The sequence below is a fragment of the Hypanus sabinus genome, chromosome 3, assembly GCF_030144855.1.
Source record: "Hypanus sabinus isolate sHypSab1 chromosome 3, sHypSab1.hap1, whole genome shotgun sequence".
NCBI lineage: Eukaryota > Metazoa > Chordata > Chondrichthyes > Myliobatiformes > Dasyatidae > Hypanus > Hypanus sabinus.
Window position 1 is genome coordinate 175621096 of NC_082708.1, and position 23555 is coordinate 175644650.

Sequence of the window (23555 nt, forward strand, 5' to 3'; positions counted from 1 at the left end):
TCCAGCGACATCTCTCTTCATCTCTCACTGAACACCCTGGTGTCAGGCACACCCTCCTGTCATTGGACGGCTCACATTCCAAAGCACCCGTTATCTCTAACCATAACCCAAACACTACTTCTACCGAAAGACCATTACATTATCAATGAAACCTTTCCCAGGGTGTTACAACTCCAATCCCTTTGCAATAAAGGTCGAACGAGAGATAGCATTCCTAACAGCTGTGTGCACTTGCATGCCAGTATTCAATGATTTGTGTACCAGGATACCTAGTTCCTTTGAGTACTATTTTCAGTTTCTCAACAAATGAAAATTATTTTTTTACAAAGTCAATGACCTTAACTTTTTCCACATGAAAACACATCAGCTGTGTTCTTGCCATAGCCTGTCAATATACGCCTGTTGTCTCTACATTTTTCTTACATTCCACACCGCCATTGACCTGTGTATCATTAATAAAACTGAATATATAATGCCATAAAATCATTCATATACAGCAAATTATGCTGTCAACACCTATACCATAAATGACGCTAGTATCTGTCTTCAGTTTCTAAAAAATTCTCAAAACAACTATCTGTATTACCCTCAAAACAACTATCTAATTTTGGTTGATAACCTCATGTCTGACATATTTTCAAAGACTTGCTGAAAGTGCAAGTCTTTCATACACTCGGGTTCATTCTAATGAGTTCTGTATGTTATACTTATATAATATGCAATATAGAACAGTACAGCACAGTACAGGTCCTTCAAACCATGAAGCTATCCAGGCTTTTATCCTACTCCAAGATCAACCTAACCTTTCCCTCCACGTACTGCTAAAACTGCTCTATTTTTCTTTCATCCATGTGACTATTTAAGAGTCTCTTTAATGTCCGTAATGAATCTTCCTCTACCACCACCTCAGGCAGTGTGTCCCATGCACTTATCACAGTTTCTGCATATAAAATCTACCTCTGACATCCCCCAATACGTTTCTCCAATCACCCTAAATCTATGCCCTCTTGTATAGGAGAAAAAGAAACTGGATGCCCACTCTGTCAATGCCTCTAATCATTAAAATTCTAACAGATGGTCAAGCATGACTTCATTTTTAAAAATCCATGTAAACTCTCTCCAGCCCTTTATTAACTTCCTAACTAATTGTTCATAAAATCTTCAGTACCATTGTTTTTCAAATAATTTGTCTGTCATTTCACTTTGTTCAAGTTACATTTGCTACCTCCCGCTGTGTGGGGACCATTCCAGAATCGACAGACTTTCAGAAGATAGGAACCATTCACTATATCCAAATCCACCTCTTTGAATCCTTGGGATACAGATTATTAGGTGATTAATAACAGTGTGATCACTCAAACTGAGTATGATGTGCTCCTTAGTGGTTTTCTATTGGTGAGCCCTCAAGTGGCTGTAGAGGCTGATCCTGGATACACATATTCTGGAGCAGTGTTGGCAAGAGTAAGTGGTGGTTGTGCTTTGTGGCTGGGTCCTTTGGTTGTTCAGCCTCTCCTTTTGCAGCTGCCACTTGTTCTCCCCGGCACAGTGGATGTCATTCTCATGTAGCAGAGCTCCCTCTAGAACAGATCTCCTCAGGTGTACTTGTTGAGTGCAAATGTCTACTCAGTTTTTAGACAAAATCTTGAATTTCTTGAGGCTGATTATGATGTCACCTTTAAAGAATTTCCTTTGTCAGTGGGCACTGACCTGCCTTTAACAAGGAGTGAAGGATCTGTTTGGGGCAACGTGAGTTAGGAATCCGGAAGACATGAACTATGTGGTGTTGTTGCTTTATCGTGGTGAGATGTTGGCTTCCTCCAATATGCTGGTGATTAGGATTTATTCATTTATTGTCAGGTAATGATCACTCTGAGCTGTTGGTGTTTGAATTTTTCTGATCTACTGCCTCCCAGTAGCTGCCTTTTCCTTCACTTCTGCCACGAAGACAGAAACAATGCGTTTGTTAAATTTTTCTGCCATTTCCTTATTCCCAGATCTAATTTCTCATCTCAGAATGTAAGGGACCAATATTAATATTTGTTTATGTTTCCCTTTATTTTTTATTGTTTCTCATCAGACTGCTCTCATATTCTATTTGCCCTTTCCTCATCAAGATATTGATCTTCCTTTGACGAATTCAGAAATGGTCTCAATTTCTGTTTCTGCTCTTTCCAGTAACATACTGAGTCTTCTCTTTTGATCAATTACTATCTTTAAATTCTCTTGTCAGTCACAGCTGGACTACTATTCCTATTGCACTATTTTTTTGTCTTTAACTGGGAAGAATATTTGTTGCTTATCCTATAAAATGCTAATTATTGTTTGTTTACTGCGGCAGCCTTAAATGTTTCCCAGTCTATTATAGCTAGCTCATATAACAGAGACGAAGGATTTTCAGCCCAGGAAGTTCATGCAGAGTCATGCCATTAGTTTCATTCGGATATTCCCCTGTAGTTCTCTCCCTTATTCTCTTTCACATTCTCATCAATCCCCTTTGATTATGTTACTGCTTTCCTTCTGGGTAGGTCCTGGTAAGTAAATGGGGTTAATTTATGGTAGCCAATTAACCAGCTTCATCCTACCTGTCTTCATAGAGTGCCTGGTTTAGACAAGACACTGGTCTTAGCTTCAACTCAATGCTATGAAAGTGGAGCAATATGCCTGGAGCACTACCACAAGAAAGCTGCATCCATCATCAAGGAAACCCTCCCCCTCCAACCATCTAGGCCATGCTCTCTTCTCACTGCTGACTTGGAAAGGAGATACAGGACCCCGAGGTCCCACACCACCGGGTTCAGGAACAATTATTACCCTTCAACCATCAGACTTCTGAATCATCATAGATAACTTCACTCACCTCAACAATAAACTGATTCCACAACCTATGGAGTCACTTTCAAGGACTCTACAACTCATGGTCTCAGTATTATTTATTATTACCATTGTTATTTGTATTTGGACCGTTTGTCTTCTTTTGCATTTGGGTTGTTGTCAGTCTTTGTGTGTAGCTTTTCACTGATTCTATTGTATTTCTTTGTTCTGCAGTGAATGCAATCTCAAGGTAGCAAAAAGCAAATCTCAAGGTAGTAAATGGTGACATATACGTAGGTTGATAATAAATTTACTTTAAACTTTGAGCTGTCTGAGATGAACGGGGAAGCTAAGCTAAGGGACAGGTCAGTAAGTGATCAGTGGTAGCTATTCAGATGGCTGGTCCTTAACATTCAGTGATAATTTATCACAATAATTTAAAAAGATTCCATAAGAAAGAGGTGCAATTTGTGATTAACCAAAGAGGTTAATGATAATGGTGAATTGAAAACTAAGGCATACCAAGTGGCAAGGACTGGTAATAGGCCAAAAGGCCCAAAGGTTTTCAGAATCCAACAGCATGGGTCTAAAGAGCTCCTCAGAAGGAAGAACATTGTGTTTAGGAGAAATTTTGCATGTAGTAGTAAACCAAACAGTACATGTTTCTGGGCAGATATAAATAGGATAAAGGTTTCTCAGTTTGGTGTATGACCTCTTCAGAATAAGACTGTTAAATTCATAACAGGAAAAAAAGAAATGCCAGATATATTAAATCACGTTTTTGCATTATTTTTCATTGTGGATATCTCTAAGATAACAGATGGCTAAATCCATATTATATGGAGGAATTTGTAAAAATCCCAGTCACAGCGGATAGAGTGCTAAAGATGGACAAGTCACCAATGGTTTGCATGCTATGGTTTAAGAAGTTAGTACACCCATTTACTTGCATTTTTTCCTTAAAATCTCTATATTCTGCAACAGTAGCAGAAGATTAGAAACTGCCGATGGAATTTGTTAAAACACAAGAGGTTCTGCAGATGCTGGAAATCCAGAGTAATATACACAAAATGCTGGTGGAACTCAGCAGGTGAAATAATATTGATGGAAAGGAATAGAGTTGGCAAGATGAAGGGTCTTGGAGTGAAATGTTGACCCATTATTCCTTTATATAAATGCTGCCAGATATGCTGTGTTCCTCCAGCACTTTGTGTGCATTAATGTGATTTTTTTGTCAAAATGGGGGAAAACACCATGGAAGAACTACAAGCGGGTTAGTTTAATGTGTATTTTTGGTGCAAGGTTCTCGTTTCAATTGTCAAAGAGGAAATAACTAATCACATAGGAAAGTTGTAAATGATCAAAACTAATCAACTTGGTTTTATGAAAGCTAAGTCATGTTTGACAAATCTGCTTGAATTCGTTAAGGACATGACAGGGAGAGTTGATAGTGGGGAGCCTATAGATATGATGTATTTAGATTTCCAGAAGCTTTTGACAAGGTGGCACATAGGAGACTAGTGCAATTACAAAGAAAGTAAGGTATTGGAGAAAATGTGCTGGAAAAGATTGAAAATAAGTTGTGACATAGAAAGCAAAGAGTTAGAATAAATGATTCTTTTCAGGTTGGTTAGCTGTAACCCAGTGATCAGATCTTGGCTGCCTGGTATTTACCGTTTACATGAATATCTCAGAGGACAGAACAAAATGTAAATTTCCCAACCATTCAAAGATATGTGGTGGGCCTGTTATGACCAAGTCACTCTGTTTCTGCATTGGGCTATAGACTGATTGAATGACTGAGTGAAAATCTGAAAAATGGAGTTCACAGTGAGGAATTATGTGATTGTCCACTCCTGCTGTTACCTGTAAGGAGTTTATACAGTACATTCTCCCCGTGACTGAGTGGGTTTCCTCCGGGTGCTTTGGTTTCCTCCCACAGTCCAAAGATGTGCTGGTTGGTAAGTTAATTGATCATTGTAAATTGTCCCATGATTAGACTAGCATTAAATCGGGGGATAGCTGTGTGGCTCAGCTCGAAAGGCCGGACGGGCCTATTCTGCACTGTATCTCAATAAATAAATAAATTTTGGTAAGAGAAGTGCAGGAGAATTAGGGGAGATTTGCTAGAGGTATATAGACTTGTGAGGGATACAGATAGGCTAAGTGCAGGCAGGCTTTTTCAAATGAGGTTACGTGAGGCTAGAGCTAGAGGTCATAGGTTAAGGATGAAAGGTGAAATGTTTAAGGGAAACGTAAGAGGGAACTTCTTCACTCAGAGGGTCGTGCGAGTGTGAAATGAGCTGCCAGCAGAAGTGGTGAATGTGAGTTCAATTGGTACACTTAAGAGAAGTTTGGATAAATACATGGATGGGAAGGTGCTGAGGACTATGGTTCAGGAGTTGACTTCATTGAAAATGTCAGCATTTATTGTCTATCCTTAATTCCTTCTGAATTAAGAAGGTAGCTTAAAGTTAACTGTACTGGTGGAGTCTGAAATTGCATAAAAACCAGACGGGGGGGGGGGGGGAATAACGTGAAAATGTGGCGAGAACTTTTACAACAGTTTGCAGAACATCACAAAGCACTTCACAACTAATGAAATGCTTTTTCAGCATCATCACTGTTAGAGGAAATTTGCAGCTCATTTTCACACCAGTCCATAAACTCCAAGAGATAATCACCTATTAGTGAGTTGATTGTGGGATACATGCTGGGCAGAACAGCATGGGAGAGTTATAGAGACATATAACACAACAGCAGAGAACCAAGAAGTTCAGCCCATCTAGTCCATGCCAAATTATTATTCTTCCTAGTCCCGACAATTGCACTCAGACCATAGCTTGTCCCCATTACCACCCCGGCAATAACAACCTTAAGGGAACACATTTGGTTATGTATTCTCTCATTTTGTAATATGTCCCTTTGTTTGTAACACTTTTGAAAGCATTTTGACACCTTCCCAACGAAACAGCTTAGAGAAGAGGTTCTCAATGGTACCATTGCCAAGTGGTATTGGTCCGTGGTGACTTAGAATAGTATAGGTCTCTTTGATAGGATACGGCTAAGTGAATCCCCCTTGGACTGCCTGTGTATGCCTTTACCATTTCAGAGGACATCAAAGGTCAAGTTCAAAGTAAATTAATATCAAAGTAGATACATGTCTCCATATACAATAAACCCAATAACCATAATAGAATCAATAAAAAACTGCACCAACATGGCAGACAACCAATGTGTAAAAGACAACAAACTGTGCAAATACAAAAAGAAAGAAAAAAAATAATAATAAATAAATAAATAACTCGATAAATAGGTAAATAAATAAACAAACAAATAAATAAATAAATAAATAATATCGAGGACATGAGATGAAGGTTCCTTGAAAATTAGTCCATAGGCTATGAGAACAGTACAGTGATGGCGCAAGTGAAGTTGAGTAAAGTCATTCCCTCTGGATCAAGAGCCTGACGGTTGAGGTATAATAACTGTCCCTGAACCTGGTAGTGTGAGTCCAGAGGTTCTTGTAACTTCTTACTAATGGGAGCAGTGAGAAGAGAGCATGAACTGGGTGGTTGGGGGGGGGGGTGTTGGTCTCTGATGGTAGATGCAGCTTTCTTGTAACAATGCTCTGGGTTTAATGGCTGGGTGCACTTTCCCCATGATAGACCAAGCTATATCTACTACTTTTTGCAGCATTTTCTATTCAAAGACATTGGAGTTTTCATATCAGGCTGTGATGCAGCCGGTCAATATACTCTCCACCGAACGTCTACAGAAGTTTGTCAAAGTTTTCGATATCATGCCAAATCTTTGCAAACTATTGAGGATGTAAAAGGGCTGCCATGCTTTCTGTGTAATTGCATTTATGTGCTGGGCCAGGACAGATCCTCCTAAATGGTCACACCAAGGAAGTTAAATTTGCTAACCCTCTCCACCTCTGATCCCTTGTTGAGGACTCATTCATGGACCTCTGGTTTCCTCCTCCTGAAGTCAATAATCAGTTCCTTGGTCTTGCTGACATTGAGTAAGAGGTTGCTGTGGCAGAACTCAACCAGACTTTCTATCTCCTTCCTACTTGCTGATTCTTCACCACTTTTGATTTGACATATGACAGTGGTGCCAAACTCGAATATGGCATTGGAGTAATGCTTAGCCACACAGTCATAAGTGTAAAGTGAGTAGAACAGGGTCTAAGCATATAGCCTTGTGGTGAACCTGTGCTGATGGAATCTGTGAAGGAGATGTTGTTGCCAATCCATACTGTCTGTGGTCTGCATGTGAGGCAATCAAGGACCCAATTGCACAAGGATGTATTAAGGCCAAGGTCTTGAAACTTATTGATTAGTTTTGAGGGACTGATAGTACTGAATGCCTAGCTGTAGAAAATAAAGAGCATCCTGATGTATATATCCTTGCTGTCCAGATGTTCCAGGGTTGAGAAGAGAGCCAAGGAACAGTGGACCTGCTGGAACTTGTTCTTCCAGTAGGCAAATTGGAGCAGATCCAAGTAGCTTCCTAGGCAGAGTCAATATGTTTCATCATCAACATCTCAAAATACTTCAATACTTCATTGCTGTGGATTTGTGCTGCTGAATGATAGTTTTTGAGGTAGGTTGCCACTTTCAGCTACACTTGTGTAGTTAAAACCTGCTTGATGCAGTTGGGTACACCAGACTGCTGAAGCAACAGTTTAGAGATCATAGTGAACACGCCAGCCAGCTGATCAGTACGAGTCTTTAGTATTCAGCCACGTCCCCCATCTGGGCCAGAAGCTTTTGTGTGTTCACCCTCTTGAAGGATATTCCCATCGGCCTCAGGGACTGAAATTACAGGATTATCAGGGGCTCTGTGAGATTGTGATGGTTCCTCCATGTTTTGATGGTAAAGGCAACACCGATCACCTCCTGAAGTGAAAATCAGTTGTCACCTGTGTCGCTTGATTGAATTTTGTAAGAAGCGACAGTATTCAAGCCATGCCAAAGCTGACCAGCATTTTCCTTTGTTTGAAGTTTAGTCTAGATCTACTACTTCACCCATGAGATGGCTTCCTAGAGATCGTACCTGGACCTTTCGTAACTTTCTTGGTCATCAGACTTGAATACCTCTGATCTGGTTCTCAGCAGGTTGAAGACCTCATGGCTCATTCAGTGCTTCTGGTTAAGTAAGAGTCTGAATAATTTTGTGGGGGACACATTTATCTACGGCAGTTTTATGGAGTTGGTGGCAGCTGTAGTGTATCAGGCCATTCAGCCCATTGAGTCTGCTCTGACATTCCATCATGGCTAAACACAGATTCCACTCAATCCCATACACCTGCTTTCTCGCCATATCCTTTGATGCCCTGACCAATCAGGAAACTATCAACTTCCACTTTAAATATACCCACAGACTTGGCCTCCACTGCAGTCTGTGGCAGAACATTCCACATTCCACTCTCGGCTAAAAGATTTCCTCCTTACCTCTGTTCTAAAAGGTTGCCCCTCAATTTTGAGGCTGTGCCATCCAGTTCTGGATACCCCCACCATATGAAACATCCTCTCCACATCCACCCTATCTAGTCCTTTCAAGATTCGGTAGGTTTCAATGAGATCCCCCGCATTCTTCTAAATTCCAGTGAGTACAGGCCCAAAGCTGCCAAACACTCCTCAAATGTTAACCCCTTCCTTCCCAGAATTATCTACTTGAACCTCCTCTGGACTCTCTCCAATGACAACACATCCTTCCTGAGATATGGGGCCCAAAACTGTTGACAATACTTCGAGTGTGGCCTAACTAGAGTCTTATAAAGCCTCAGCATTATCTCCTTGCTTTTATATTCTATTCCCCTTGAAATAAATGCCAGCATTAAATTTGCCTTCTTTACCACAGACTCAACCTGCAAATTAACCTTCTGAGAATCTTGCACGAGGACTCCTGTCCCTTTGCACCTCTGATGTTTGAGCCTTCTCCCCATTTGAATAGTCCACACTATTGCTTCTTTTACCAAAGTATTATCACACATTTCCCCACACTGTATTCTCAACACTGTTGTCCTCTGCCCATATGAAAGTAGGCGAAGAACAGCCATGATCAAATTTCCCAAAATGCAGTGCAGGCGTGGCATGGTAGGCAAAGCAGTGGTCTGACATGCTGGGACCTCTGGTGCTACAGATTATATGCTGATAGTAATTGGGCAGGGATTAAGTTAAATAAGCTTGATTGAAAACCCTGACTTGGATATGAAATGCATTGGCACTCTTTTTTATTTGGTGATGGAATCATGCTGTATCTCAAATGTTTGACTATTGTTGGCTGCTGGTGATATGTAGACTGTGGTAAGGATCAAAGAAGAGAACCACCTTGGTAAACAGAATGGTCTGCATTTGATCCCTAGGTGGTAGGTGTCCAAGTTCAATACAACCTCATTAGGTTGGAAGCAATATACTCACATAATTGGTTCTTTTAGTGTATATTGTCTAAAGTTGTTTCCCAGTCTACTAGAGCCAGTTCATCCCATAACTCTGTGGTTTGTTTTGCTTAGGTTTAAGAATCTCATTTCAGATTGAGCTCTGTACAATTTTATATTCTCTCAGTTGGCAACTTTAATACAAATATCAAATTAGCCAAACACGTTGGAGCAACTCAATGCATAGACATATCCAGACGTGGTCAAAAGTAACACACACAAAATGCTGGAGAAACTCAGCAGGCCAGGCAGCATCGATACAAAAGAGTAAACAGTTGATGTTTTGAGCTGAGACCCTTCTTCAGGACTGGTAAAGAAGGGGAGAAGACAGAGTAAGAAGGCTGGGGAAGGAGAAGAAGAAGTACAAGGTGGCAGGTGGTAGGTGAAACCTGGAGAGGGGAAGGGAATGAAAGAAACGGGCTGGGATTGGTAAAGGAGATACAGGGCTGGAGAACAGGGAATCTGATAGGAGAGAACAGAAGACCAAGGAAGAAAAGGAAGGAGGAGGGGCACCAGAGGGTGATGATGGGCAGGTAAAGAGATAAGGTGAGAGAGGGAAGCAAGAATAGGGAATGGACAAGGAGAAATTGATGTTAATGCCATCAGGTTGGAGGTCACCCAGACAGAAGATGTTACTCCTCCAACCTGAGGGTGGCCTCATCCTAGCAGTAGAGGAGGCCTTGGACTGACATGTTGGAATGGAAAAGTGAAGTAGAAATAAAATCAGTGGCCACTGGGAAATCTCGCTTTTTCTGGTAGGTGCTCAGTGATATCCAGGAGGCCACACTGTGAACATCGGATACAGTTGATGACCCCAACAGACTCACAATGAAGCGTCACTTCACCTGGAAGGGCTGCTTAGGCCCTGAATGGTAGTGAGAGAGGAGGTGTAGAGGTAGGGTTAGCACTTGTTCCACTTGCAAGGATAAATACCAGGAGAGAGATCAGAGGGGACAGATGAGTGGACAAGGGAGTCGGGTAGAGAGTGTTCCCTGCAGAAAGTGGAAAGTGGGGGCAGGGGTAGGGAAAGATGCGCCTGGTGGTTGAATCCCATTGGAGACAGCAGAAGTTATGAAAAATTATGTTCTGGACATGAAGGTTAGTATGTGGGGGTTAGGACAAGAGGAACTCTATCCTTAGTGCAGCAGCTGGAAGTTGGCTTGAGGACAGGTGTTTGTGAATTGGAAAAGATGGAGGTGAGGAGATGGTGGTGGAAGCGAAGCTCCATTCTTTGAAGAAGGAGGACACCTCAGTTGTTCTGAAATTAAAAGCCTTATCCTCAGAGCAGATGAGGCAGAAGAACTGAGAGAAGGGGATGGAATTCTCACAAGTGATAGGGAGGGAAGAGGTATAGTCTAGATAGCTGTGAGAGTCAGAAGTTCAGTTGTTGTTTAGACCAAACATCAGAATGGTAAAGAAACATGAAAAAATCTGCAGATGCTGGAAATCAAAGCAACAGACACAAATGCTGCAGGAGCTCAGCAGGCCAGTCAGCATCCATGGGAAAAAGTGAACAATTAACATTTTAGACCGAAACTCTTCCTCAGGACCAATACTTTTGTATGTGTGTAGTGTTTAGAATGGGGAAGAAATGTGATCTAAGAGACTTTCAAGTCAAGTCAAGTCAAGTCAACTTTTATTATCATTTCAACCATATCTGCTGGTACAGTGCATAGTAAAAATGAGACAACGTTTTTCAGGACCATGGTGTTACATGACACAGTACAAAAACTAGACTGAACTACGTAATAATAAAAGAACAACACTGAGAAAGCTACACTAGACCACAGACCTACACTGGACTGCATAAAGTGCACAAAAATAGTACCGGCATTACAATAAATAATAAACAGGACAGTAGGGCAAGGTGTCAGTACAGGCTTCAGGTATTGAGGAGTCTGATAGTTTGGGGGAAGAAACTGTTACATAGTCTGGTTGTGAGAGCCCGAATGCTTTGGTGCCTTTTCCCAGACGGCAGGAGGGAGAAGAGATTGTATGAGGGGTGCATGGGGTCCTTCATAATGCTGTTTCCTTTGCGGATACAGCGTGTAGTGTAAATTTTCATGATGGTAGGAAGAGAGACCCCGATGATCTTCTCAGCTGACCTCACTGTCTGCTGCAGGGTCTTGTGATCCGAGATGATACAATTTCCGAACAAGGCAGTGATGCAGCTGCTCAGGATGCTCTCAATACAACCCTTGTAGAATGTGATGGGGATGAGGGGGTGGGAGATGGACTTTCCTCAGCCTTCGCAAAAAGTAGAGACGCTGCTGGGCTCTCTTTGCTATGGAGCTGGTGTTGAGGGACCAGGTGAGATTCTCCATCAGGTGAGCACCAAGAAATTTGGTGCTCTTTATGATCTCTGTCGAAGAGCGGTCGATGTTCAGCGGGGAGTGGTCGCTCTGTGCCCTCCTGAAGTCAATAACCATCTCTTTAGCTTTGTTCACATTAAAAGACAAGTTGTTGGCTCTGCACCTGTCCGTTAGCCACTGAACCTCCTCTCTGTAAGCTGACTCATCATTCTTGCTGATGAGACCCACCAGGGAATGAGTTTTGTGCCAGACAGGGTGGTTGGAATATCTCAGAAGCTACTGATTCACTGGGACCTCACACAAAGCATTCTCTAGAGTTTACAGATAATGGTGTGAGAAACAAATGAAAAAGTCTAGTGAGTGGCTATTCTATGGGTGAAAATGCCTTGTTAATAAGAGAAGTCAGAACAGGATAGCCAGACAGGTTCAAGCTGATGGGAGGGTTACAGTAACCATATAACCATGTGTTTCAATAATAGAGTGCTGAAGACCATCTCTGAGTGCACAATACATAGAACTTTGAAGTGGATGGGCTACAGCTGCAGATGAGCACAGTGCGTTCCACACCTGTACCTAATAAAATGGCAACTGAGTGTATTTTCTGTCATATTATTCTTTCTCGTCCCTGAAGGTAACCCAATTAGTGGGAATTTAGAAGATTAGGAAGCTTTAAAAAAAAACAACAGAAGGCAACTAAAACAGGAATAAAGAGAGAAAATATTAACTCGATCAACCAATCAGGTTTAATTCTCATTCAACTACACTTATGAAGGTAAGCTAGCCATAATATAAACAAGGATACCAAAAGCTTTTTCAGATATACTGTATAAAGGACAAAAGAGAGGCAAGAGTGAATATCAGTCTGCTGGAAAATGATGCTGGAGAATTACTGTAGTAACAGGGACAAAAAAAAATTGGCAGGCAAACTTAATAAGTAATTTGCAGCAGTCTTGGAAGATGCTAGCACTATTTCAGAAATTCAAGAGTGTCATGGGGGCAGAAATGTGTGTTGTTGCTATTACTAAGGTGAAGATGCTTCGGAAGCTGAAAGGTCTGGTGGTGAATAAATCACCTGGACAGGGTAAACTACACCCTAGGGTTCTGAAGAGGCAGCTGAGGAGATTGTGGAGGCATTAGTAATGATTTTTCAAGAATAACTAGATTCTGGAATGAAGGACTGGAATTGCAAACTGAGCCAATAAAGGTAAAAACTGATTCTCTCAGTGCCAAACTGATCACTATTATCAAGGATCTTTGTAACAAGTGGATGTTGTTTACTGGGATTTTCTGAAGGCTTATGCTTGACACAATAAGAGCCCATGGTATTACAGGAAAGATACAACATGGATAGAAAATTGACTGACTAGCAGGAAGCAAAGACAGGGAATAACGAGGGCTTTTTCTCATTGGCTGTTGGTGACTAGTGGTGTTCTGCAGATGTCAGTATTGGAATGGCTTCTTTTCATGTTATAAGTCAATATTTGGATAATGGAATTGATGTCTTTGTGGCTAAGTTTGCAGATGATTCAAAGATAGGTGGAGGGGCAGGTAGTGTTGAAAAATCAGGGAGTCTGCAGAGGGACCTAAAAAGATTAGGACAATAGACAAAGAGGCAGCAGATGGGCATAGTGCAGTGAAGTGTATGGTCATGTACTTTGGTAAAAGAAATAAAGTTGTAAACTGTTTTCTAAATGGGAAGGAAATTCAAAACCCTGAGGTGCTAAGGGGCCTGGGAGTCTTAGTGCGAAATTCACTAAAGGTTAACTTGTAGGTTTAGTAAGGAAGGCAAGTGCAATGTTAGCATTAATTTCAAGAGGATAACGCGAAGGCTTTATAATGCTTTGCTCGGACTGCAGTTGGAGTATTGTGAGCAGTTTTGGGCCCCTTATCTAAGAAACCTACAGGCATTGGAAAGGGTCCAGGGGAAGTTCACAAAACTGATTCTGGATCTTAAACAGTTAACGTATGGGGAACATTTGATGGCTCTGGTCCTGAATGCGCTGGAGTTTAGAAGAATCAGAGGGGAGCTCACTGAAGTGCATCAAATTTTGTAAGGCTTAAGTAGAGTGGATGTGGAGAGGATTTTCCTATAGTGAGTCTAGCACCAGAGGGCACAGCATCAGAATAGAAGAGCTTCCCTTTAGAACAAAAATTAGGATGATTTTTTTTAGCCAGAGGGAGCTAAATCTGTGGAATTCATTGCCATAGATGACTGTGGAGGCCAAGTCAATGGGTATATTTAAAACAGAGGTTGATAAGTTATTGATTAGTTAGGATGTCAAAGGCTACAGAAAGAATGCAGGAGGATGGGGTTGAGAGGGGTATTAAATCAGCCATAATGTAAATGGCAGAGCAGATTTGATGGGCCAAGTGCCTAATTCTGCTCCTATTTCTTATGGATATGTGGTCTAATTGCAAGATTCTCTGCATACTGCACAGAAGCATGAGATGCTACTGTTCCATTTAAGATGTTTTGAGCAAAAAAACTGCACTGAGACTCAACTAGCACCAGCTGTGCACACTGACATTTGCCTTTGACTAATATGTCAGATGCTAGTGACCTGTGACTCACGTCTTCTATTTGAGTTTGAGAAGGACATCAATTCCCAATTGATTCAATTTCCGTTGAGTGCAGGAGTGTGTCTGCAACTTGACACCAATAGTATAAAAAATGGAATATGCCTATAACAATATTATACCAGTATATTTGGAAATAGGTGCTATGCATTAAAAATGTATTACTAATCTAGGCAAGTTCCATTCTTTATTTCATGAATAAAGATGTAGCTGAAGAACAGAACTGGCCAGAAGTGATGCCTGTCCATGCTGTTTAAGCCTTGAGGCAGCACAATTGATTAACAAGGTAATTGATCTTTCTCTCTGTCATTAATGTAAATTTGTGTTATGGACCCATATCTCCTGCTGGGCCAGCAATGAAATTCAACATCAGACTTTACATTATGATAATTAAAGTTGAAATGTTCTTCTTCCATCCGAGCTCCCTTGTCAAGTTAAGATCACAAAAACGACCATGAATCAAGCTAATTAGCTGCACATGAAGTTTAACTCATTGCTTTACAACTTGGGGAAAATGGACGAGGAAGCTTCATTTCACTTTGTCTTGGGAAGGTGCCTGGGAATCATAGCAATTAAGAGGAATTAGAAGACTGAATGGTGGAGTCTTGAGCTATTGTCACAGTCATTACCCTTCAACCATCAGGCCCCTGAACCAGCGTGGATAAGTTTACTCATCTCAACATTGAACTACTTCCACAATCTAGAGACTTATTTTCCAGAGCTTTACAACTAATATTTTCAGTATTATCTAAGGCCAAGTCATTGAGTATAATTAAAATGGTGGTTAAGATAATAAGACATAGAGCAGAATTAGTTGATTCAGCCCATCAAGTCTGCTCTGTCATTTCATCATGGCTGATTTATTATCCCTCTGAACCCCATTCTCCTAGTAATCTTTGACAACTTTACAAATCTAGAACTTCTTAACCTTTGCTTTAAATATACCCAAGGACTTGATCCCCATAGCCGTCTGTGGCAAAGAATTCCACAGATTCACTATCCTCTGGCTAAAGAAATTCGTCCTCATCTCTGTTCTAAATGGATGTGCTCTATTCTGAGGGTCTGCCATCTGGTCTTAGACTCACCCACTGTAGGAAATATCCTCCCCACGTCCACTCTAAGTTGACAGGTTGTTGATTGGTAAGTGTGTCAAAGTTTATGGAGAGAAGGCAAAGGAATGGGGCTGAGAGAGATAATGAAGCAGCCAAATGGAGAAGCATATTGATGGATCAAATGGACTATTCTGCTCCTATATCTTATGGTTTTATGGTCTTATTTATTTATTATTATATTATTTGTTTGTTTGTTTGTTGCACAGATTGTCTTATTTTTCACATTGGTTGTTGTCATGAGTTCAATTTTTCGTTGATTCTATTGTAGTTCTTTGTCCTACTGTGAATGCCTGGAAGTAATTGTATCTCAGAGTAGTGTATGGTGACATATACATACCTGGATAATAAATTAACTTTGAACTTTGGGTATAGTTTCAGTGTTAAAGTGTCAGCATATTCAGGTTTCCATTCTTTACGAATCTTGATAACTATGGACCAGTGAGTCTTACATCTATGGTAAAGACTCTATTAGCAAGGATAGAGTTTATTAGGTTTTGGAAAACCATCATTCAATTAGGGACCATCAACATATCTTTGTGTGGGATGAGTCAAGTTTTGCCAACCTGATTGAGTTTTTTAGGGAGGTGATGGAAGTGATCGATGAAGGTAGAGCTAGAGATTTGTCTACATCAATTTTAGTAAGACATTTGACTTAATGGGAGGTTCATCTAAAAAATTAAGATGCATGGGATCCAGGGTGACTTAGCAATACACTTTCAGAATTTTCTAAGCCATAGAAGATAGTGTAATGATCGCAGAGTGTTATTCTGGTTGGACATCCTTGACTAGTTATGTTCTGCAGGGATCTATACTGGGACATCTTTTGTCTGTGATATTTATAAATGACTTTGATTAAAATATGGATGGGTGGGTTAGTAAGTTTGATGATGATAGAACAATTCATGATATAGTCCATAGTATAGAGCAGGGGCCCCAACCTTTTTTATGCCATGGACCCCTACCATTAATTGACATGTCCATGGACCCCTGATATAGAGAATTGCCAAATGATACAGCAGGACATAGATCAGCTGCAGATATGGACAGAGAATCAACAGATGGCATTTAATCTGGCCCAGTCTGAAATTGCACTTTGTGAAATCAAATGCAAATGGACAGTAATTGTTAATGGCATTGTTCGTGTAGAGTGAGATCTTGGTCTTCAAGCTCCTTGAATGTGGATACACAAGGTGGTGTTCAATCCTGATGCATTTATTATCCAAAGATTCTTTAGATATCAAGCACAAGGCAAAAAACACGTTGTTCAAAACCATTTTATTAAGTGTTACAAGAACAAAGAATGAACAAAGAAAGAGGAGCCAAGCGAAGCATGGAAAGACAAAGGAAAAGCACTCATGGCTGTCTCTTAGTCAGACTAGAGATTCCAGTGATAAAACTGGACCTGTAAAATAACCAGATTCAAATGATGTTATACCTGTGACTGAAAACCAAGAAGCTACTAAAAAAAATACAGACACCACTTTATTGTAATTGCTGGAAAATTAACATGTATGTGGATAGTTATATAAAAATACAAGAATAGGAAAGTTATCTATAAGAAAAGTAACAATTCTACATCCTAATCCAACAGTAGTAAGGAAGGTATTTGGCATGCTTGCCTTTGTTTGTGGAGGTACTGAGTTCAATTGTTCAGAAATATTGCAGCTTTATTAAATTCTTTTAGGCCATTCCTGGGGTATTGCATTCATTTCAAGTTGCTCCATTGCAGAAAGAATGAGGAGGCTTTGGTAAAGGTGCAGAGGTTTAGCATGCATTAGAAGCCGTGCTATAATGGATGGACAAACTTAGAATGTTTTCTTTAGAGGAGTGGAGACTGAAAGGAGACCCAGATAGATAAATAGATAATTTATTGACCCCAAAGGAAATTACAGTGTCACAGTAGCATTACAAGTGCACGGATATACAAATATACAAGTATTAGAAGAGAAGTAAGGAAGAATGTTACCTCAAACAGTCTAACAGGAGGGGGTCATCCCGTCGCCAGCTATAGGCTGACTCATTATGGAACCTAATGGTCGAGGGTAAGAATGACCTCATAGAGCCCTCTTAGAAGCAGTGCAGTTGTCTTGGTCTATTACTAAAAGCGCTCCTCTTTTCAGCCAATAAGACATGCAGAGGGTGAGAAACATTGTCCAGAGTTGCCAGGGTCCTTTGTTCTACCACAGCTTCCAGTGTGCCCAGTTCTTGACTCCTATATCAGAGCCAGCCTTTCTAATCAGTTTATTGAGCCTTTTGGCATTGCCTGTATTGATGCCATTGCCCCAGCACACCACCACATAGTTTGTACTGGCAACAACAGGCTGGTAGAACATGTGAAGGAGAGGGATGCATGCTCCAGAGGATCTCAGTCCCCTCAGGAAGTAGAGGCAACTCTGGCCCTTTTTGTAAACAGCCTTTGTTTTCGTGCTCCACTCAAGTCTGTCATCCAAGTGCACCCCCAGGTACTTGTAGGTCCTCACCACATCCACATCATCACCATCAATAGTAAACTGATTGACATTTGTAAGATTATGAGAGGCATAGATAAACAGCCGGTATCTTTTTCCTAGATTCGAAATGTTTAATACTGGAGGAATAAACAGCCAGTCTTATTCTTCTCTTTTTCCAGGTAAAAAACGTCTAATACTGCAGGACATGCTTTAAGGTGAGAAGGAGAAGGAGATGTGCATAGAGAGGTGGGTGTCTGGAATGCACTGCCAGGGGTAGTGGTAGCTTCTGATAGTCAGAAGCTCTTGAATAGGTGCATAAATGTGCAAAGAATGGAGGGATTTGAAAGGATTTGTCTAGTTAGGCATTTAATTATGAAATTAATTAATTTTACGCATCAAAATAGGCCAAATGGCCTATTCCTGTGGCATACAGTTCTATGTCTATGTTGTCGAGACTAGCTTGGATCTGTGGAATTCTCAATCTCGACCACCATTGATGCACAGATATTGATTATATTCAATAGACTTTTGGAACCAAAAGAGAAAATAAGACCAGGTAGTAGATATTTGGTAGAGGAGAAGGATTTGGGGTACTGATGCACCATCCATAACTCTCGAAGATGGGAGACGAACGATAGGCTTTTATTAGCAGCAAGAGACCACCACACAACATCCTGGAGACTGAGGGAGGAGCAGTGCCTCCAATCGCCTTTATACAGGGGTCTGTGGGAGGAGCCACAGGAGCTATCAGCAGAGGGGCGTGTCCAGACAGGTATATGTAGTTTACCACAGGTACCTTAGGGAATAGCAGAGCAGGCTCAAGGTCCCATGTTTTTTCTCACTTCCTTCTTACCTATTGTATCAATTTTGTACCTATTCCAAATTTCTCTCCAGCAGCTGCCTTCCTAACAACTGTGGAGTTTGCCTAGCAATTTCAGTGGACAGTTAGAGGTGAGTTAATGCTTTGTAGAGCAGTAACTACCCTGTCTATTGGTAGCAAGCTTAAAGGATGTTGATGTAACAGTTCGGAGTTTCAAGATTTTATTATTTGATGATGTTGGTGGTTGATGAGTTAGTAGTCACTATTGCTGATACAACTGTACCTACCGTATCCAGTGCTCTGCAATGGTGTGGCCTCTTGTATATCAGTGAGACCCCAGGTAGGTTGGGACATGACCCTGTCGAACACCTTTGCTCAATTTCACCCATTTCAATCCTACTTCCCATTCCCACTTTGACAAGTCTTCTATTGCGATGAGGCCACACTCAGGTTGGAGGAGAAACACCTTATATTCCATCTGAGAAGCTTCCAACCTAACAGCATGAACATCGATTGCTTGAACATTCATTAATTGCCCCCCCACCTCCCCTCCTTCACCATTCCCCATTCTTATTTCTCTCTCTCACCTTATCTCCTTACCTGCTGATCACCTCCCTCTCGTGCTCCTCCCCTTTCCCGTTCTACCTTGGCCTTCAGTCCTCTCCTATCCAATTCCCCCTCCTCCAGCCCTTCCTCCCTTCCACTAATCAGCTTCCCAACTCTTTTCTTTTATTCTCTCCTTCTCTCCAGGTTTCACCTATCACCTCCCAACTTGTACTTCTCCTCTCCCCACCTCCTTACTCTGTCTTCTCCCATTCCTTTCCAGTCCTGAAGAAGGGTCTCAGCCCAAGATATTGACCTATTTCTCTTTTCTACAGATGCTGCCTGGCCCTGCTGAGTTCCTCCAGGTGTGTGTGTGTGTGTGTGTGTGTGTGTGTGTGTGTGTGTGTGTGTGTGTGTGTGTGTGTGTGTGTGTGTGTGTGTGTGTGTGTGTGTGTGTGTGTGTGTGTGTGTGTGTCTACTGTACCTTTTAATTCTAAGTGCATTGAATTGATTTTAAATTCCCCCACTCTGCATCATCAGTCTAGGTCTCTAAATTACTCAATCAGTAATTTGGCTTCTATGAACTACTTTTATATCTATCTATATTACTGTTCTCACCAGGGAATTCAGCACCATGTTCAAATTAATTATTTGCTCAGGAAACAGGGAACTGAAGTACTTTGTACAAGCTAAGAAATGCTCCACACAAAGAAAGGTATTTAAAAAGGTTTTATTTAGCTAAGACACAGAGAATCATCCAAAACATTACTTACCCATGGCAGCTGCTTTGATCTAGATTTTCTGATTATTAGTATCTTAATCACATTTAAGAATTAAATATATCAGTATATCAAGGGTTTAAAATTTAAGGCTGATGTTCAAAGAGATTTACTTTTAAATATAATGCTCATTATTTTCTGGATTCAAATTGGACATTACTAACTGTGCAGGAAATTTAATAACAAATCCATAAAATAAAATTAGGCCTGGTGTAAAATGTGCTTCAGATCTGTACCGCCCATGGTGTTCTGCTGTAATGGTCAAATTTCAGCTCTCCAGGCAGTAAAATGTAAAATCGCAGCAGATTGTATTACCATATTACAGTCTTGACTACAGTACATTGGCTGAAAGCTCTCCGGGGTACTGAGAACCAATAATGCAAGTTCTTCTACAATCCAGATGAAGATGTGTTTTTGCCAGAATTTGCCATGAAGACTGTCTCCCATTTCTGACCAATGGCAAAGAGCTGTAGGGTGTTTGTTGGGGTCAACAAGAAGAACGCCTGGAAGAAGTTACCGCAGATATCCCTTTACACAAGAAATGAATCAAGTGGTGAACACGTGTGGTAGTGAGTAGGCCACTTTCAAAATCCGATTCCATTGAACAGAGAGCTGAAAGTTGAATGCCAGGACCGCAAGCTATGTTTGCCATACTCTGCACCCACAACACAGAGCGTGTTTTTGATGATAAGCTCTTTACCCTGGAAAATAAGCACCTGCAAAAGATTTGATGGAGAGATATCTGCCTGTAAATTGCAAGGAAAATATTATTCTCTAATAATGTTCTAATTGAGCATATTCATGAAGTAGTGGATAATGCATCGTATAAATTTCTGGAGGCAAACTAATCATATATTTTATTAGAGAGACTATAGACGTGTTAAAATAAAAAAAGGTATTCCTGAATACATCACAATCTTTGCTCGTGAACCCAGAACTGTTTGTGTATTATTGACAATGCATATTGTCATCCTAAAATCTTATTTTCACATATTTTAATGCTGCAAATCAATACCACAAGTCAATCTGTTTCTGATGACCCCATCTCCCTTCAATCAGACTCCTCTCATTGTAGACTTCTCTCTTCTCCGGGACATTCTTTCTTCAGCCCCCCTCCTATCAGGCAGAAGACACTCATACCACCATGGTCAAGAACAGGTTCCATACCTTTGTTACCAGACTCTTGAATGGACCTCATGTGCAATAACACAGAATTTTGGCCTCACTCTGCCTCACGTTGGTCTTACTGCACTCTTTCAGTAGATTTACTCTTTATTCTGCATCTTTTTTTTTAACCTTATTCTAGCTCAATGCTCTAGGTAATGATTTGATCTGTATGAACAGTAAAACTACAGTGATAACAGGCTCTTCCTTCTCCAGCCCTTGTCCTTTCCCATCCAGCTAGCCTCTTTCCATTCCCCCCACCTTTTTATTCTGACATGTTTGCCTTTCCTTCTCAATTCTGAAGGCCCAAATCATCAACTGTTCTTTTCCATAGATGTTGCCTGACCTGCTGAGTACTTCCAGCATTTTGTGTGTGTTAAACAGGGATAACTTTGCTCATGCCAACTCTCAACTTAATCGATGACATCCCAACACTCTTTCAAGGACTCTTTACAAATCATGTTCTCAGTTTTATTTTTATCTGCACAATTTGTTTTCTTTTGCACATCGGTTGTCTGTTAGTCTTTGTTTAAGTACAATTTTTTACAAGTTCTATTGTATTTTTTTTTCTGTAAACACCTGCAAGAAACTGAATCTCAATTTCAGAAAATGGTAACATACATGAACTTTGATAATAGGTTTACTTGAACTTTGAACAGTATGCAAGGAAAGCTTTTTGTTGTATCTTTGTAAATGTGACAATAATAAGCTAACACCAATTATCATGACCAATGTTTATGGGTTAGGGGGAAATAGGTCCTTCCTAATTAGCATATAAAGACACTTATAATTTAATGAATCCTGATTAAATCTGCCCCAGTCTTCTTTGTTTCAATGAAAACACATCTCGTCTCCCTTTTTGTTATGCTTTCTCCAGCAGTGAGTGGAAACCTTTCCTCTACAAGTCCATTAAGTCTGTAAGTGCAGATAAAAGTGAGGAATTATAACATTCTGTTCAAGTAAAATCATTGAATTAGTGCTTTAAGTAACTTTGCTTGTAGAAGTTGTAATGTTAAAGAAGATGATTGCATGCCTGCAAGGGCTGTTGCCATTAAATATTTCAAAACTTATTAGAAAACTTGAGATTTGAGTCATAAAGATATTAAAAAATATACTTCATTGTCTGCTGTGTGAAAACTTTTAAACAGCCTCACTAATGTAAATGTATGACAAAACATTAATCATCGACCCAGGATTCAAATCCACCAGGTTTGACCAGTGTACTTTTGAAGTATAATGAGTAATGACCAACTCAAACTCCAGTTAAAATTAGTGTTGGTTCAACTAAAATTAACTCTAATACCTTACGGGGGATACAGTTATGAAAGAGGAATCTAAATGAACACTTTAGATGTTCAGATACCATTTGGCCAAAACACTTGAAGCCAATCTGTCTTTTACAGATCAATATGCCATTGAATTAGTCGCAAAGGGCTGATGCTGGAACTGGCTCAGAACTGAAAACCTGCACTAGCATGAGGAATTGCCTTATGAACTAAATAAAACAAGGATTTGTTTGCGAAATGGATGGGAGGTAGGAAGAGGCCTAAAAGGCCTAAATGTTCCACCCCAGTGCTTTGTGCACAGTCAGCATACATGCTGTAAGTTGCCAGCTCTACACCCACTCAATATTGTTCCAGTTCCACACTGCAATATAGTACCTTGCTATCCCAATGTCAGTAAGCCCAAGGGATTGATTGTAGACTTAGGAAGGGGAAGTTGAGGAGACACATACCAGTCCTCAGCGAGGGGTCAGCAGTGCACTTTCAATATTCTGGGTGTCAACATCTCAGAAGACCCATCTTAGACCTCGCATTTTGAGCCTTTCTTAAACAACAGAATAACATAAGCTATCTTCCAATCCTCTCAACTGTAGTTAAGGATGTTTTAAATATCTTTGCTATGGATTTTTTTTTAATTAAGTGCAATCATGAACAATAGCCAGATCAGAAATGCTGATCAAGTCAACTAGTTCCCAAAGAGAACTCTGATAGGCCAATCAGATGGTTCACCACTGCTCAGCAATAGAACAGAAAAAAATTGTATGTACAATTAAGAAACATTTAAAAATAGTAGAAATACTGTAGTCATGATGATAATAGACAATAGACAGTAGGCGCAGGAGTGGGACATTCGGCCCTTCTAGCCAGCACCACCATTCACTGTGATCATGGCTGATCATACACAATCTGTACCCCGTTCCTGCCCTCTCCCCATATCCCTTGACCCCGCAATCTATAAGAGCTCTATATAACTCTCTCTTGAATGCATCCAGAGATTTGGCCTCCACGGCCTTCTGGGGCAGAGCATTCCACATATCCAGCACTCTCTGGGTGAAAAAGTGTTTCCGCATCTCGGTTCTAAATGGCCTACCCCTTATTCTTAAACTGTGGTCTCTAGTTCTGGACTCACCCATCAGCAGGAACATGCTTCCTGCCTCCAGTGTGCCCAATCCCTTAATAATCGTATATGTTTCAATCAGATCCCCTCTCATCCTTCTAAATTCCAGTGTGTACAAGCCCAGTTGCTCCAATCTTTC